This window comes from Bufo gargarizans, chromosome 1, assembly GCF_014858855.1.
Source record: "Bufo gargarizans isolate SCDJY-AF-19 chromosome 1, ASM1485885v1, whole genome shotgun sequence".
NCBI lineage: Eukaryota > Metazoa > Chordata > Amphibia > Anura > Bufonidae > Bufo > Bufo gargarizans.
Window position 1 is genome coordinate 318,837,377 of NC_058080.1, and position 16,224 is coordinate 318,853,600.

Below are 16,224 nucleotides of genomic sequence, written 5' to 3' on the forward strand. Positions count from 1 at the left end.
TGTGAGCCAGCCTATATTATTATTTGATTTATCTGTCTTTTTTCAGCTGGTAACTGAAAGGCTGAGCTCCAGTAGTTTGCTGGTGGAGCCTTTCTAATAGTATTTAGTAGCAAAAAAAAATTTATTTTAGTAAATGATTTTTGTTTTAGTAAATAATTGTATTCTTCATGAAAAAAACATCTTTTCTTTGAACTCTATTCCTCTGTTGTACCTACTAGAAATGTATAAATAAATAGAAAACTGGGTGTTATCAGTAATAGGTGTGAAACGTCACACCATGTGCTGCCAGTATGACAAAGGGAATACAAAACACCCATTTCTCAATTTATTCATAATTTTTTAGGAGGAACTCAAAATTATTTCATAAAGAATACTAAATTATTCACTAAAACGGATAGAAGAGATGATACATTCCAGGATATTTAATATTGGTTATTTGTAATGTGAAGAGATCAAGGTGAAACGCAAGGTGAAGATATTGTCATCATTTTGCTGCAATTTTGGGCAGCACAGAGATTCAGTGGTGCCTTGCAATGCTTTGGTCCTAGGTTGGAATCCAACCAATGACAACATCTGCATAGAATTTGTATGTTCTCCCCGTGTTTGCATGGGTTTTCAGAAATTTTATCCCGAAGATCTAGAGAATAATGCTATATCTTCATATTTGCAAATATTCTAGTTTTTTTTTAATCCTTATTATGCTATCTTCCATATCTTTTTTTATGGTTATTATTTTACTTATCGTTAATGCAATTTTTATTAAAAGTGTTTTTTAACATATACTTAATAATTTCTTTTTTTAGATGTTATATTATTAAATCATTACATATAATGTACTACAGACAATCACACAAAGACTATATGCCAAAAGCCAGTTATGTGCAAGCCAACAACCTATCCATGAGACAGGAACAGTCAGCAAACCTTACAATAGCAGCCTTGTGCACTATGAGACAACTAGCAATAATCACACCTCAGATAAACCTCATGGGCTATAATTGCCCAGGACCAGCTCTCATTTGACTGAGAGCCAGTAAGCCTCAAAGTTGCTTAAGTTGCATGGCTTGGGGGGGGGGGGGGGGGGACCTGGGCACCTAGATCATTATCATTAGGGTGAAAAAAATGTAAACAATTTTGGGGGATGACAGCTAACTCTTCTCTCACTGCTTAGGAGGGCTGCATAAAAGTTAACACTTTTCTAATTGTCCTAATCTTATATTCATTAACCTTTCTATACTGTTTTGTCATGTAAACTAATTTGCATAAACTTAAATATGGGAAAGACATGAAAAATACTGTTTCAGCTGAAAAACAAGGCAGATTCTGCTAATTTGCATGTCTTTCCCCGTTTATGTAAATTAGTTTACATAATAAGCCATCCGACTTAAAGGGAACCTGTCACCTGGATTTTGGGGGAGATTTGGAGGATGCGGGGCGGTGCTGGGCTCCTTCACGCAGTTAATTTGCCTATTAAATCATATTTTTGACACAATAAAAGCACAGAGAGCTATGGGGACTGGATATTGCGGATGTGCTAGCGGTGATCTAGCAGCCCATGTCCTCAGCTCTATTCCCAAAATACAGGTAACAGGTTCCCTTTAAATCAAGCAACAATGAGGCTTACTGGCTCTCAGTCAGATGAGAGCTGAATCTGAATGTCTCATAGTACACAAGGCTGCCATTGTAAGGTATGCTGACTGTACCTGTCTTATGGATAGGTTATTGGTTAGCACATACCTGGCCTTTTGCATACAGCCTTTGTGTAATTGACTGTTTACTATACAGTCCTGATCAAAAGTTTAAGACCACTTGAAAAATGGCAAAAAAATCATATTTAGCATGGCTGGATCTTAACAAGGTTCCAAGTAGAGCTTCAACATGCAACAAGAAGAAATGGGAGTGAGACAAAACATTTTTTTGAGCATTCAATTTAATGAAAAAAACAAATAAACTGAAACAGGCTGTTTTTCAGCTTAAGTTTAGGACCACACCTCCCCAAAAAAAACTAAACCCCCCCAAAACAGAAATCCAACTTACAAACATGAACTCAGTAACGAGTAGCTCGGCCGTTATTGTTTATCACTTCCAAAATTAGTTTCAGCATGCTTGATGCAAGCGTTTCCATGAGGTGAGTGGGAACATTTCTCCAAGTGGTGAAGACGGACGCACGAAGGCCTTCTACTGTCTGGAACTGTTGTCCATTTTTGTAAACTTCCGTTGCCATCCATCCCCAAAGGTTCTCAATTAAACTTAGATCAGGGGAACACGCAGGATGGGCCAAAAGAGTGATGTTATTCTCTTGGAAGAAGTCCCTTGTCCTGCGGGCATTGTGTACTGTAGCGTTGTCCTGTTGAAAAACCCAGTCATTACCACACAGATGAGGGCCCTCAGTCATAAGGAATGCTCTCTGCAACATCTGGACATAGCCAGCGGCCGTTTGACGCCCCTGCACTTCCTGAAGCTCCATTGTTCAACTGAAGGAAAAAGCACCCCAGACCATTATGGCGCCCCCTCCACTGTGGCACGTACAAAACATCTCAGGTGGGATCTGCTTGTCATGCCAGTAACATTTTAAACCATCAAGGTTAAATTTTTTCTCATCAGAGAATAAAACTTTCTTCCACCTTTGAATGTCCCATGTTTGGTGCTCTCTTGCAAAGTCCAAATGAGCAGTTCTGTGGCGTTCAAAGAGACAAGGTCTTTGAAGACGTTTTTTGTTTTTGAAGCCCTTCAGTCTCAGGTGCCGTCTGATGGTTATGGGGCTGCAGTCAGCACCAGTAATGGCCTTAATTTGGGTCGAGGATCGTCCAGTGTCTTGACGGACAGCCAATTGGATCCTCCGTCTCAGTGCTGATGACATTTTTGTTGGGTCTTCGACTTGACTTTTTTGTTCCATAACCCACAGGATCATTTATGAAATTCCAAATGACTGTGTTACTGCGTTCCACCTCAGCAGCGATGGCGCGATGTGAGAGACCATGCTTATGCAGTTCAACAACCCAACCCGGTTAAAAAAGGGAGAGGTTTTTGGACTACTTGACAGAAAATGACAATGAATCCACATCTTTGCACAGATTTGGTGGAACGGTCATGTACACACACACACAGGGGGAAGTATAGTGACCACTGCTCTCCACCCTCACCCCTGGCCCTGCCTACTTGCCTCACGAGTCCTGATGACTGGGGACAACTGGATGGCAGTCCCTAACTTAGGATACGTGCGGGAAGGACAGACAAGACAAATAACGGATAGTGAACGGACCGGGTCAAAACCAAGAGGACAACGCAGTACAGAGGGATAAGCAAAGAATGGTCAGGAGAAGCTGGGGTCATAAATACCAGGAGAGTCGAGAAGTACCAAAGGAGTCCACAAAGAATAGTCAGGTGGAAGAAGAAATCAAAATACCAGGAGGGATGCGCAGTACAGGAGGAGCAGGCAAAGGATCGTCAGGGAACAGATCAGGTAAGTATACAGGTATCCAACAAACGCCAGGAACCTAAATTAACAGGCAACCTGTGGCCAGCAGGCTGCATGTATTTATAGTGGGGAGTGAGGGCCGTGTGACGTGGCCAGCGTCACATGATCAACTCTGCGCTCAAGGCAGACCTAGGAGCAGGTAGCCTCCCAGCTAGCAAAGCCGCCCTGGGAACGAGGTCAAACACAGATCCTCGCTCCCGTAGCTAAGAAGCAGGTCTGCGGCTGATGGGAGACCGAGTGCACCTTTGGATTAGCTGAAAAAAACAGCCTGTTTCAGTTTAATCGTTATTTTCAATTAATTGAATGCTCAAAAAATGTTTTGTCTCACTCTCATTTCTTCTTGTTGCATGTTGAAGCTCTACTTGGAACATTGTTAAGAGCCACCAATGTAAATATGATTTTTTGCCATGTTTCAAGTGGTCTTAAACTGTATGTTAAAGGTAATAAAATTACGTACGGAATATACGCATATTACATTACAAATTTTTTCAATCACGAATTCTAAAATTTGCTAACTTATGACGAATATGTGGCCAAAAATTTGAGAAATATTGTGATTTCAAATATTGCCTATGCCGCTCATCACTACTGGTAATCTGATTTTCTCCCACACTCTAAAGACATACTAATAGGGAACTTAGATTGTCAGCTTCACTGGGGACAGTGTGATGATGATGTCTGTAAAGGGCTGCGTCAGTGCTATATAAATGCATAAAATACATATTTTAGGACAATGAGGTTACTGCATAGTATGGTTGGTGTACTGTGGATAGATGTGCCATCTTCCCTCTCCAGTCTATCCTAAACATAGCAGCCAGGTTCATCTATCTGTTTAGCTGCTACTCTGATGCCTCTGTCCTGTGCCAGTCATTGCACTGGTTGCCCATACAGTACAGGATCGTCATTCTCACCCACAAAGCACTTCACAGTGCTGCACCCTCCCCCCCCCACAACTCTTCTCTCACCTCTGTCTACCATCCTACCCATGCCCTTTGTCCAGCCAATGACTGACATCTACCATAATCTGAAACTCTCACTTCTATTTCCAACACTTTTCCTGAGCTCCACTCTAGAATGTCATACCACAAACAATTAGGTTAATTCATAACACTCACAGTTTTAGGCGCTCTCTAAAAACACATGTTTTTAGGCTAGCTTATCACATCCCCTAATCGAACTCTCCACAATTCACTCTTCCACCCCCTTCAGTTCTTCTGAACCTGATCCATCGTCAGATATCCACCACATTGCATGCACTCGGAAGCACTACAGATATCGGCTGTTGACTGGCTCATGCAGCCTTAGATCTCATCCCCGTAACATTACACAATTCAAACACTTGTTATATTTTGTCATCCCTATCTCCTCATAGATCATAAGCTCTTGCGAGCAGGGTTCTTACTTCTCATGTTTTAATTGTTGACTTGTTTGTTGCTATGTTATTTACAACTCTGTACTTGATCCCCCTGAGTATAAAGCACTGCGGAATATATTGGTTCTCTATAAATAAAGATTGTTATTATTTTTATATCGTTCTTGAACTGCTTCAGATCTCAAATATTGTAAGATACATTATCAAATTAATGGTTTATGAGACTGACAAAATTACATTGATATTGCCTTAATACACTCTACAAAGCTAACAATAACTGTTTGAATTATATCCTGTACTAACTGAGTCCAGAATATGTCCAGGTTAATCTTACTGTACAGCAGGAAATAATCAGTTATACAGCAGCTAAATAAGTATTGACACACTGAATCTAACGCAGTGTGACTATCATTCACCAGTAGTGTTGAGCAAACAGAATTTCCTTGCCCTTCATTTTTTTCCTAAGGCTACATGTATCAAAGTGAAAGTAAGAAGCCCGGGAACGTGAGATCATCCATAATGCTGTGAAGCTAGCCTATCCTCAGATAGCCACCCCCTGTGATGTCACAGCCCTATAAAAGCCTCATTCCACGCCATTTATCTGTGAGCTAAGCTTAGGGAGAGACGTGACAATCATGAAATCACAAGGTACGGTGTTGCTACCAACAGTTAAAAAAAGAATATTGAGAGGGAGAGTGCAGGAAGATTGTAGGGAGAGTTTTTTGAGACTGTAGGGAGAGCATAGGGAGACTGCAGGGACAGTGCAGGCTGAGTGTAATTGCCCTGTGCATCTTGTTCACCTGCTGCCCCATTCATACTTAATCTGTTCTGTTATACATAGACTCACTGTGAATAAAACTCCTTCTCAACAAGCGGTCTAATACATTGCAAACTTTATCTTGTTCACCTGCTGCAGCATTCATACTTAATCTGTTATTATATTGTGATAGTCCGCTCCAGAGGTGAAAAGGTAGTGGGATTAGTCAGATTATTTCGCACAAGGAGACCTCAGGAGACAGAAGTGCATTTAAACTGGCTTCCTGCCAGCTTTATTTCACAGGTTGCATTAAAACACAAAAACATAAACGGAACATCTAGCCTTGTCCAAGCTCTAACTAAACAATAAGTCCCTCTCTAGGACATGGATGAGCTATCCTCAGTCCACCCAAAATAAGCATGCTGTCTGAACAGCAACCTGTGATACTTGCAGTTTGCAGGCTCTGGACCTTCAGGGTCCCTCAGTGAGATGTGGATTCTCTCACTCCCAGGAAGTTCTGAGCAAGTGTGTTGACATCCCAGTTATCTAGCAACTCCCCAGGTGCAGTTCATCAGGACCCAGGCTTAGGTTCTTATAATCCTTTCCTAAATAACTTTCTTCAGCATATGCCAAGAACCCGGGAGACACATATATACCCTCAATTACTTTACCCTGTGAGACACCACATTTCCCCCTCTTTTGCACTAACCTATGGGTTGGGGAACCCTGGCTTGACAAACAGTAAGTACGAGACAAACCATCTACATTTCCCTGGAGGCTGCCTGCTCGGTGCTGTACTGGGAACCTAAAAGGCTGGAGGGACAGAAACCACCTGGTAACCCTATTCTTTTCCTTGTTATTCTGCATCCACTTTAGGGGTGCATGGTCTGTGATGAAGGGTGAATTCTCTGCCCAGTAGGTAGTATTTGAGAGCATCCAGGGCCCATTTAATAGCCAAAGCCTGTTTCTCTACAGTGGCATACCTCTTTTCATGGTCATTCAGATTCCGACTTATGTATAAGACAGGGTGTTCTTCCCCATCAATTATTTGTAAAAACACTGCTCCTAACCCAGCCTCCGAATCATAGGTTTGCAGTGAGAAGGGTTTATGAAAATCCGGACATACCCAGGGCCGGTTCTAGGTGAAATGGGGCCCTGGGGGCAGAGGCGTATCTATTGCGAGGCAAACAAGGCATTTGTCTGGGGCGGCACTTGCCAATGGGGCGGCAAAATGCCTTGTTTGCCTAGTTAGTTAACGTACACATCGATCCGATCCTTCACTATGCTGCTGCGAGCGGCAACATCGCCGGCGCCGCATAGTGAAGGAGTGACTTACTTCCTCCCTCCTCCTCCCTCCTCCTCCCGCCTCCTCCCGACCCCAGGTGTTTCCTGAATTTTTACCTACCCGGCCTTGCTACCCACGTCACTTCCAGTAGTGACGTGGGAGGTGCGTCTCTCCCCTCCGCTCCTGACTGGCTCTGCTGGGGGTTTGTCGGCGCAGGCGTGGAGGATTCCCCCGTAGCAGAATATTCCGGCCCACTGCGCATGCGCCGAGTCGTCTTTTTTGCGCATGCGCAGTGGGTCAGAATATTCACAACACAAGCGGCAGCCACAGCCAGCCGGGAAAAGTCTGTCTAGACCGGCTCCCTCCTCACACACCGTCCGTCAGACTCATAGAACAGAGTTGGCCAATTTGCCTGACTCCCGGCCTACCCTGCGAGGAATGTTCAGACAGAGGAACAAACAGGAGTGAGTGAGTTAAAAAGCAAATCGTGCACAGTGAGAGTGAGACATAAATAAAGGTGGTATGATGTCAGACTGACTATGGTGGCCCTGGCCTCTCCTTGAGGCTGCCCCATACAGACTGGGGCAGCCTCAAAGAGAGGCCAGGGCCACCATTATCAGTCTGACATACATACCACCTTTATTTATGGGGGCAGTCACAAGGAGACACTAAACTGTATGGGGGCTGCCACAAGCAAATAGTGCACTCTGCACTGTGTCATAAATAAAGGTGGTATGTCAGACTGTCTATGGTGGCACTGGCCTCTCCTTGAGGCTGCCCCATACAGACTGTCTGACATACCACCTTTATTTATGACACAGTGCAGAGTGCACTATTTGCTTGTGGCAGCCCCCATACAGTTTAGTGTCTCCTTGTGGCTGCCCTGGCCCCGCCCCCATAAAGTATAACGTCTCCTTATGTCTGCCCCCCATACAGTATGTATAATGTCTCCTTGTGGCTGCCCCCGCCCCCCATACAGTATATCGTGTCCTTGAGGCTGCTCCCATACAGTATAACGTCTCGTTGAGGCTGCCCCAATACAGTATAACACCTCCTTGAGGCTGCCCCCATACAGTATAACGTCTCGTTAAGGCTGCCCCCATACAGTATAATGTCTCCTTGAGGCTGCCCCATACAGTATAACGTCTCCTTGAGGCTGCCCCATACAGTATAACGTCCCCTTGTGTTTTTTTCTTTTAAACAGGTATTTATTGTGATATATATATATATATATATATATATATATATATATATATTATATCGTTATCGCGATAAATTTTTGAATATTATTATGCAAAACAGGAAAGGATGGAGCCTAAAGAGGAAGGGGTGGGGTTTACAGAGGAAGGGGTTTGGCCGTGATAGGAAGGAGTGGATCAAATTTATATTAGGGGGGTGCCCGAGTTTAGTCTCGCCTAGGGCAGCACAAAACCAAGATACACCACTGCCTGGGGGGGAAAACAATAAGGGCCCCCCCCCCCCCACATCACACTTGCTGACTTTAACGTCACTTGGCAGCAGCACATCTCTCCCCCCCCCAAATGCACATTTCTCCAGTCCAAACAGAACCATGGCGGGCTATTACACTGCTGGCACTGGGATGGATGAGATGGTGCCTGGGATGGATCCGATCCAGTTTAATCAACCAACCTACCAGTAACTCCACCCCCCCAAATGCACATTTCTCCAGTCCAACTGATTCCAAACAGAACCAGGGCCGGCCAGTACACTGGCACGGGTGAGATGGTGCCTGGGATGGATCCGATCCAGTTTAATCAACCAACCAGTTACTGGTAGGTTGGTTGATTACACTGGATCTGATCCATCCCAGGCACTATCTCACCCGTCCAAGTGCCAGTATACTAGCCTGCCCTGGTTCTGTTCGGACAGTTGAGACTGTGGAAACATCAGCCAGACGCTAGACGTGCCTGCCTGTGCCGTGCATGCCGCTGCTCCAGTCTCAAATCTCTTAAAGAGACAAGCAGCGCAGCAGAGGCACAGCGGCCCTCCACTCCAGTTTTAATTACATTACGGTGTCGCTGCACCGTCTCCAGACCTGACCGCCGGGGCTACCCAGCGCCACAGGCACACAATAGCCACAGGCGCTGAGGGCCCCTAAGGAGTTGGGGGCCCGGGGATAATTGCCCCCCTTGCCTCTATGGTAGCGCCGGCCCTGGACATACCAGTACCGTCTGGGAGCACAGGGCTTGTTTCAAGGATTTGAACGCCCTCTCGGCCTCTGGGTCTATTTTATCATCACCATATTTTTCCTTTTGTAAGATCGGTTAAGGGAACCGCCATAGATGCAAAATTAGGGATAAACCTTATGTAATACCCTGCAATTCCCCCAAACTACCTCACTTGCTTCTTTTTTAGGGGTCTAGGCCAGTTTTGTATTGCGTCTATTTTGTTTACCTGGGATTTGATCAGACCTCGCCCAATGGTGTATACCAAATACTTGGCTTCTTCCAAGCCGATGGCACACTTTTTAGGGTTTGCGGTGAGACCCGCCTGTCTTAGTGAATCCACAGCCGCCTGCACTTTTTGTAGGTGGGACTCCCAGTCGCTACTGTAAATTACTACATCATCCAGATATACTGATGTATAACCAATATGTGGCCTTAGGATCCTATCCATCATACGCTGAAAAGTCGCCAGGGCCCCATGGAGGCCAAATGGCAACCTAGTGTATTGGAAATGACCGCTGGGTGCAGAAAAAGACGTCTTTTCCTTGGTCCTTTCAGTTAGCGGAATTTGCCAGCATCCTTTAGTTAAGTCCAATGTACAAAGCACTACCCAGCTTGTCTATTAGCTCGTCTACTCTCACCATTAGGTAGGCGTCAAACTTTGAGACCGAGTTTAACTGCTGATAGTCATTACAGAACCTTATGGACCCATCAGGTTTGGGAATTAAAACGATGGGACTAGACCACTCACTTACGGACTCTTCTATTACACATAGGTCTAACATCTTGTTAATCTCTTGGGTAATGACCTTGTGCCTCGCCTCGGGGACCCGGTAGGGCTTAATCTTCACCTCAACACTGGGTTCTGTGACAATATCGTGTTTTATCACATGAGTGAGGCCTGGGAGTTCTGAGAAGAAATCGTTATTTCTCATAACAAATTCCTGTGATTCCTGTTTTTGATGGGGAAACAGGGACTCAGCAATTCTAACCTCAGGTATGGTGTAGCTTCATGGTACCGAGTTTACCACCAGAGCTTCCCTGTCTTTCCAGGGCTTTATCAAGTTAATATGATAGTTCTGTTCGGGTTTTCTCTTCCCGGGCTGATGAACTAGATAATTCACCTTGCTTATCTTTTTAACAATTGTGAAGGGCCCTTGCCATTTTGCTAAGAATTTGCTCTCTACTGTGGGTATTAATACAAGCACCTGGTCTCCTGGACTAAAATGATGCAGTTTCGCACACCGGTTATAAATTCTACTTTGGGCCTGTTGGGCTTGCTGCATATGTTCTCAAACCAAGGGCATGACTGCCTTGATCCGGTCCTGCGTCTGTGACACATGCTCAATTATACTGCGGTACGGGGTAGATTCTTGCTCCAATGTCTCTTAAGCTATGTTGAGTAGCCCTCGGGGCTTCCTGCCATACAGAAGTTCAAAGGGTGAAAACCCCGTAGACGATTGCGGTACTTCTCGTATGGCAAACAGTAAATAGGGAAATAGGCAATCCCAATCCCTACCATCCTTGGCAATCACCTTTCTCAACATGTTTTTCAGGGTTTTATTGAATCTTTCCACCAATCCATCCGTTTGCGGATGGTAGACTGAGGTTCCGATATGCTTCACCCTGAATAACCGACATAATTCTTTGGTCACCCTGGACATAAATGGGGTGCCCTGATCCGTTAAGATCTCTTTAGGGATCCCAACCCTACTGAACACCAGGACCAACTCCTTGGCTATGGTCTTTGCCGTCATATTTCTTAATGGAATAGCTTCTAGATATCTGGTGGCGTAGTCTAGCATCACCAGTATGTACTGATGTCCGCGAGCTGATTTCACTATAGGGCCTACCAGATCCATAGCTATTCGTTCGAATGGCACTTCCACAATGGGTAAGGGTACCAATGCGCTTCTAAAGTAAGGGGACGGAGCTGTATATTGGCACTCGGGACAAGATGCACAGTAATCTCGTACCTCTGCTACTAGCCCTGGCCAAAAGAAACACATTAAAATTCGTTCTTTTGTCTTTTCCATCCCCAGATGTCCCCCCAACAAATGACCATGTGCTAGATCCAAGACCATCTTCCTAAATGGCTCGTGAACTATCAGTTGTTCTACGATGTCTTCACCTTGCTTGTCTACCTGATACAGTAAGTTATTTTGCATCGCGATATGGGGATAAGCAAGCGTGACATCTGGGTAAACCAGAACACCATTTATTATTTTCCCGGGCCCGAACTGTGGCAAAATTGTCGCGTGAAACCTTTATATCCGCTAAGACATTGTCAACCCTCTCCTCTGGCTCCCCACTTACATCAGTGGTTTCGGTGTCCCCTGACATTAAATCAAAAGGAAACACGGCCCCATCAGGAGATGACAGAACCTCATGACGAAGCTGAGGTTCTGTGACTCCTGTTGCCCTTTCTCCAGAGATCGTAACCACTGTTGGCTCTTTAACCCTTTTTCCCACAATTCACAGAAAAAAGGAAAATCCCTCCCCAGTATTACGTCATACATGAAAGTGGGTATCATCGCTACCTGACAGGTTACTTGTTTGAGCACAGTTCCTATGGTAACCTGTGCCGTATTATACTCGCGAGTTTCCCCATGAATACAGGTGACCCCTACTGACTGGGTCTGTAAGCTATCGGAGTTTACCAAACTGGCTTTGACTAACGTGATTATACTGCCAGTATGCAGGAGAGCCTGCACCTCTCTCCCCTCTACTGACACAGATGTTTATCGACCTTTTCAGGGGTCCCAATAGAACAAACCCCTTGGGCAAACATCAATTTCGTATTTGGCATAGCACTCATATCACACTACATGGGTTCTGAGTTTAACGGACAGTTAGCACTAATATGTCCTGGTCCCTTACACCGGAAGCATTTGATAGGTTCTGGTCTCAGAAAGTTAGACTTGGACCTTTTGGAGCGTTCCGGCCAGAGTTCAGCTTTGGACCTTGTGTCCCTGTTAGGGGCCCCACCCCTCGCAGGAGCACCCCCCTGCCGGGTACTTTCCTGGGTTAGGCGGGGCTTTTGTAACAGGTCCTTTGCCGCAGCATATCTTTCCACCAGAGAGACAAACTCATCTGCGCTGTTAGGGTCACCGTGGGTAACCCACTTGCATATTTCAGGTGGAAGGGCTCTAAGATATCTGTCCACTACCACACGTTGGACAACCTCTGGAGCCGATAGAACATCTGGTTGTAACCACTTCTTGGTTAAGTGTACCAGGTCGTATATTTGGGAGCGAGCTGGTTTGTCTGCCTGAAATACCCAATGGTGCACTCTTTGAGCCCGAACCGACAAAGTAACTCCCAGACGGGCCAAAATCTCCGCTTTCAGCTTACAGTAATCCTGAATGTCGGCAGGATCCAAATCATAATAAGACTTCTGAGCCTCTCCACTCAGGGCCGGCCTTAGGTGTTCAGGCGCCCTGTGCGAGCTAACCTTGTGGCGCCCCCCCCCCCCCCGCCTCAAAAAATAAAATAAAAAATATTGTGTGGCACAGTGTAGGCTATATGTGTATAACAAACATATTTCACATAAAAACTTACAGTTACTTGGCTTGGCCCATGGGGATCTCGGACGCCACTTCCACACTTTGGCCGGGGGCTCGGTGGAGCTGATGAGGTGTTTTATCCTAATGAGAAAGATTTCATAATAAGTATTTGGAGAAGGGGCAGAGGGATAGCAGAGCAGGGAGAGGCTGGTGCTGCTACTAGGGGGTCATACCATGGGGGAGTAATAAAGCCCACCATAATGCCCCCCCCCCCAGTAGTAATAATTCTCCTTATAATGTGACAGTGCAAAAAATACCTCCTTGTAATGCCCCCATTTGAGCTAATGTCCTCATAGTGCCCCCATAATGTGCCAGTATAAAATACCCCTATATAGTGCCCCTAGTAAATGACCCCATAGTGCTCCACACCCTCCTTCCTCCTAGTGCCCCCCATAATGTACCAGTATAAAATGCTCCAGTAGATGCCTTCAGTGTCCCCCATAATTTGCAAGTATAAAATACCCCTTCTTAGTGCCCCCCGTAGATGACCCCATAGTACTCCTCTCCCCCCTTCCCCATAGTACCCACCATGTGTCCCAGTATAAAATTGTACTGTACAGAGAGCCCAATAAAATACCCCTTCTTTGTGGCCTCAGTAGATGCCCCTATAGTGCCCCCAATCATGTGCCAGTATTAACAGCCCCCCCGTGCCAGTAATAATAGCCCCCTATGCCAGTAATAGCAGCCCCCCTGTGCCAGTAATAGCAGCCCCCAGTAATAACAGTCCCCCTGTGCCAGTAATAACAGCCCCCAGTAATAACAGCCCCTCTGTGCCAGTAATAACAGCCCCCAGTAATAAGAGCCCCTCTGTGCCAGTAATAACAGCCCCCAGTAATAAGAGCCCCTCTGTGCCAGTAATAACAGCCCCCAGTAATAAGAGCCCCTCTGTGTCAGTAATAACAGCCCCTCTGTGCCAGTAATAACAGCCCCCCTTTGCCAGTAATAACAGCCCCCCCCTTTGCCAGTAATAACAGCCCCCGCCAGTAAAAGTATTGTACATAATAAAAAAATAATAAAAAAAAACACATACTTACCTCCATGTCAGTGATGCGATGCAGGCCTCTTCTGGCCTGTGTCCCACGCTGTATGGCTCAGGCGGCGCGATGACGTCATCGTGCCGCCTGCGCCGGCCTCTGATAGGCTGCCGGCCTAGTGCCTGCAACCTATCAGAGGAAGGGAAAGGGACACGCCTCGCCCTCCCCTACCGCAGCACAGGCAGGCATCTGTATCGCTGTCCTGAGGACGGCGATACAGATGACTGGAGATGAGCGCTTCCACAATGGAATTGCTCATCTCCCTGTGCCCAGCCGCCGCCAGCTCGCCTGCCGCGCCCGCATATTATACTGCGAGCTGTCGGCCGCCCGGCGCCCCTGTTGCTATGGCGCCCTGTGCGGCCGCACAGCCCGCCCACCCCAAAGGCCGGCCCTGTCTCCACTCACAAAGGGGGGTATCAACCCTGCCCACTGATCTGGTGGCCACCTTTCACTCTCAGCGGTGCGCTCAAATGTCATCAAATAAGCCTCCACATCATCCGTGGCAGCCATCTTTTGTAGTTAGTTCCCAGCACATATGTCCTTTTTCCCCATAGGACCACTTTCAGTCGACCCAGGGGTTTGGTCTGCAAAGCGCTGCATCACCTCAAAGCAACACGATCTTTGTTTTGCATTTCGGTTAGAGCGGTAAGTTGCATTGCCATAGACCGCGCCTGATCCTCTGTCTGCCGATTAGCTTCTTGCTGCACTTTGTTTGCATGTTGCTGGGCTGTGGTGGCTTGCAGCAAAGCCTTTAACATATCCTACATGTCAGGAGTCTCTCTCTGCAGCAACGTAGCAGGTTTTACCCAGGACATAAACCTGTTACCAAATCCAGAAACAATTCGTATGCAGGCGTTACCCTTAGCAACCAGCTGCTCCAGGACCAGAAAAAATTTCCAGCAGCAAGCCCCCTTTAACTCCACACAGGTTTTGTTTTTTGTTTTTTTCTTGCAGTATTTAGCAGCACCTGTTCCACTGAGCAAACAGGCTTCTGGCCCTTTAAGGTCCCACACAGCACTGCAGCATTCAGCTTTTCTGAGGTGTCGTTGCCCGCATCCGACACCAGTTGTGATAGTTCGTTATTTAGCTCACCTTTCCAGAGGTGAAAAGGTAGTGGGATTAGTCAGATTATTTCGCACAAGGAGACCTCAGGAGACAGAAGTGCATTTCAACTGGCTTCCTGCCAGCTTTATTTCACAGGTTGCATTAAAACACAAAAACAAACGGAACACTTAGCCTTATCCAGGCTCTAACTAAACAATAGGCCCCTCTCTAGGACGTGGATGAGCTATCCTCAGTCCACCCAAAATAAGCACGCTGTCTGAACAGCAACCTGTGAGGCTGGGTTCACACGAGCGTGCCCGGATTAGGTCCGGATGCGTCCCGGTGTATTCCGGCAAACCCGCACGATTAGGTACGCAATTGCAGTCAGTTTTGACTGCAATTGCGTTCCGATGTTCAGTTTTTATTGCGCGGGTGCAATGTGTTTTGCACGCGCGTGATAAAAAACCGACTGTGGTACCCAGACCCGAACTTCTTCACAGAAGTTCAGGTTTGGGTTAGGTGTTGTGTAGATGTTATTATTTTCCCTTATAACATGGTTATAAGGGAAAATAATAGCATTCTGAATACAGAATGCTTAGTAGGTGGTCAATTGAGGGTTAAAAAAAAGAAAAAAAGAAACTCACCTTCTCCTCTTGATCGCGTAGTTCCCGGTCTCTTCTTTACTTTAATGATGAACTACCGGCTAGGACCTGTGGTGACGTCAGATCACATGCTCTAATCACATGGTCCACCACAGGTCCTTTAGCCGGTAGTTCATCATTAAAGAAGTAAAGAAGAGACCGGGAACTACGCGATCAAGAGGAGAAGGTGAGTTTATTTTTTTATTTTTTTTAACCCTCAATTGACCACCTACTAAGCATTCTATATTCAGAATGCTATTATTTTCCCCTTATAACCATGTTATAAGGGAAAATAATACAGTGAATAGACTGTCACCTAGCAACCATGCGTGAAAATCGCACCACATCCGCACTTGCTTGTGGATGCTTGCGATTTTCACTCAGCCCCATTCACTTCTATGGGGCCTGCGTTGCGTGATAAACGCACTATATAGAGCATGCTGCGATTTTCACGCAACGCATAAGTGATGCGTGAAAATCACAGCTCATGTGCACAGCCCCATAGAAATGAATGGGTCCAGATTCAGTGCGGGTGCAATGCGTTCACCTCCTACATTGCACCCGCGTGGAAATCTCGCATGTGTGAACTCAGCCTGATACTTGCAGTTTGCAGGCTCTGGACCTTCAGGGTCCCTCAGTGAGATGTGGCTTCTCTCACTCCCAGGAAGTTCTGAGCAAGTGTGTTGACAGCCCAGTTATCTAGCAACTCCCCAGGTGCAGCTCTTCAGGACCCAGGCTTAGTTTTTTTTTAACCCTTTCCTAAATAACTTTCTTCAGCATATGCTAAGAACCTGGGAGACACATATATACCCTCAATTACTGCACCCTGTGAGACACCACAATTTACACTCCTTACAAAAA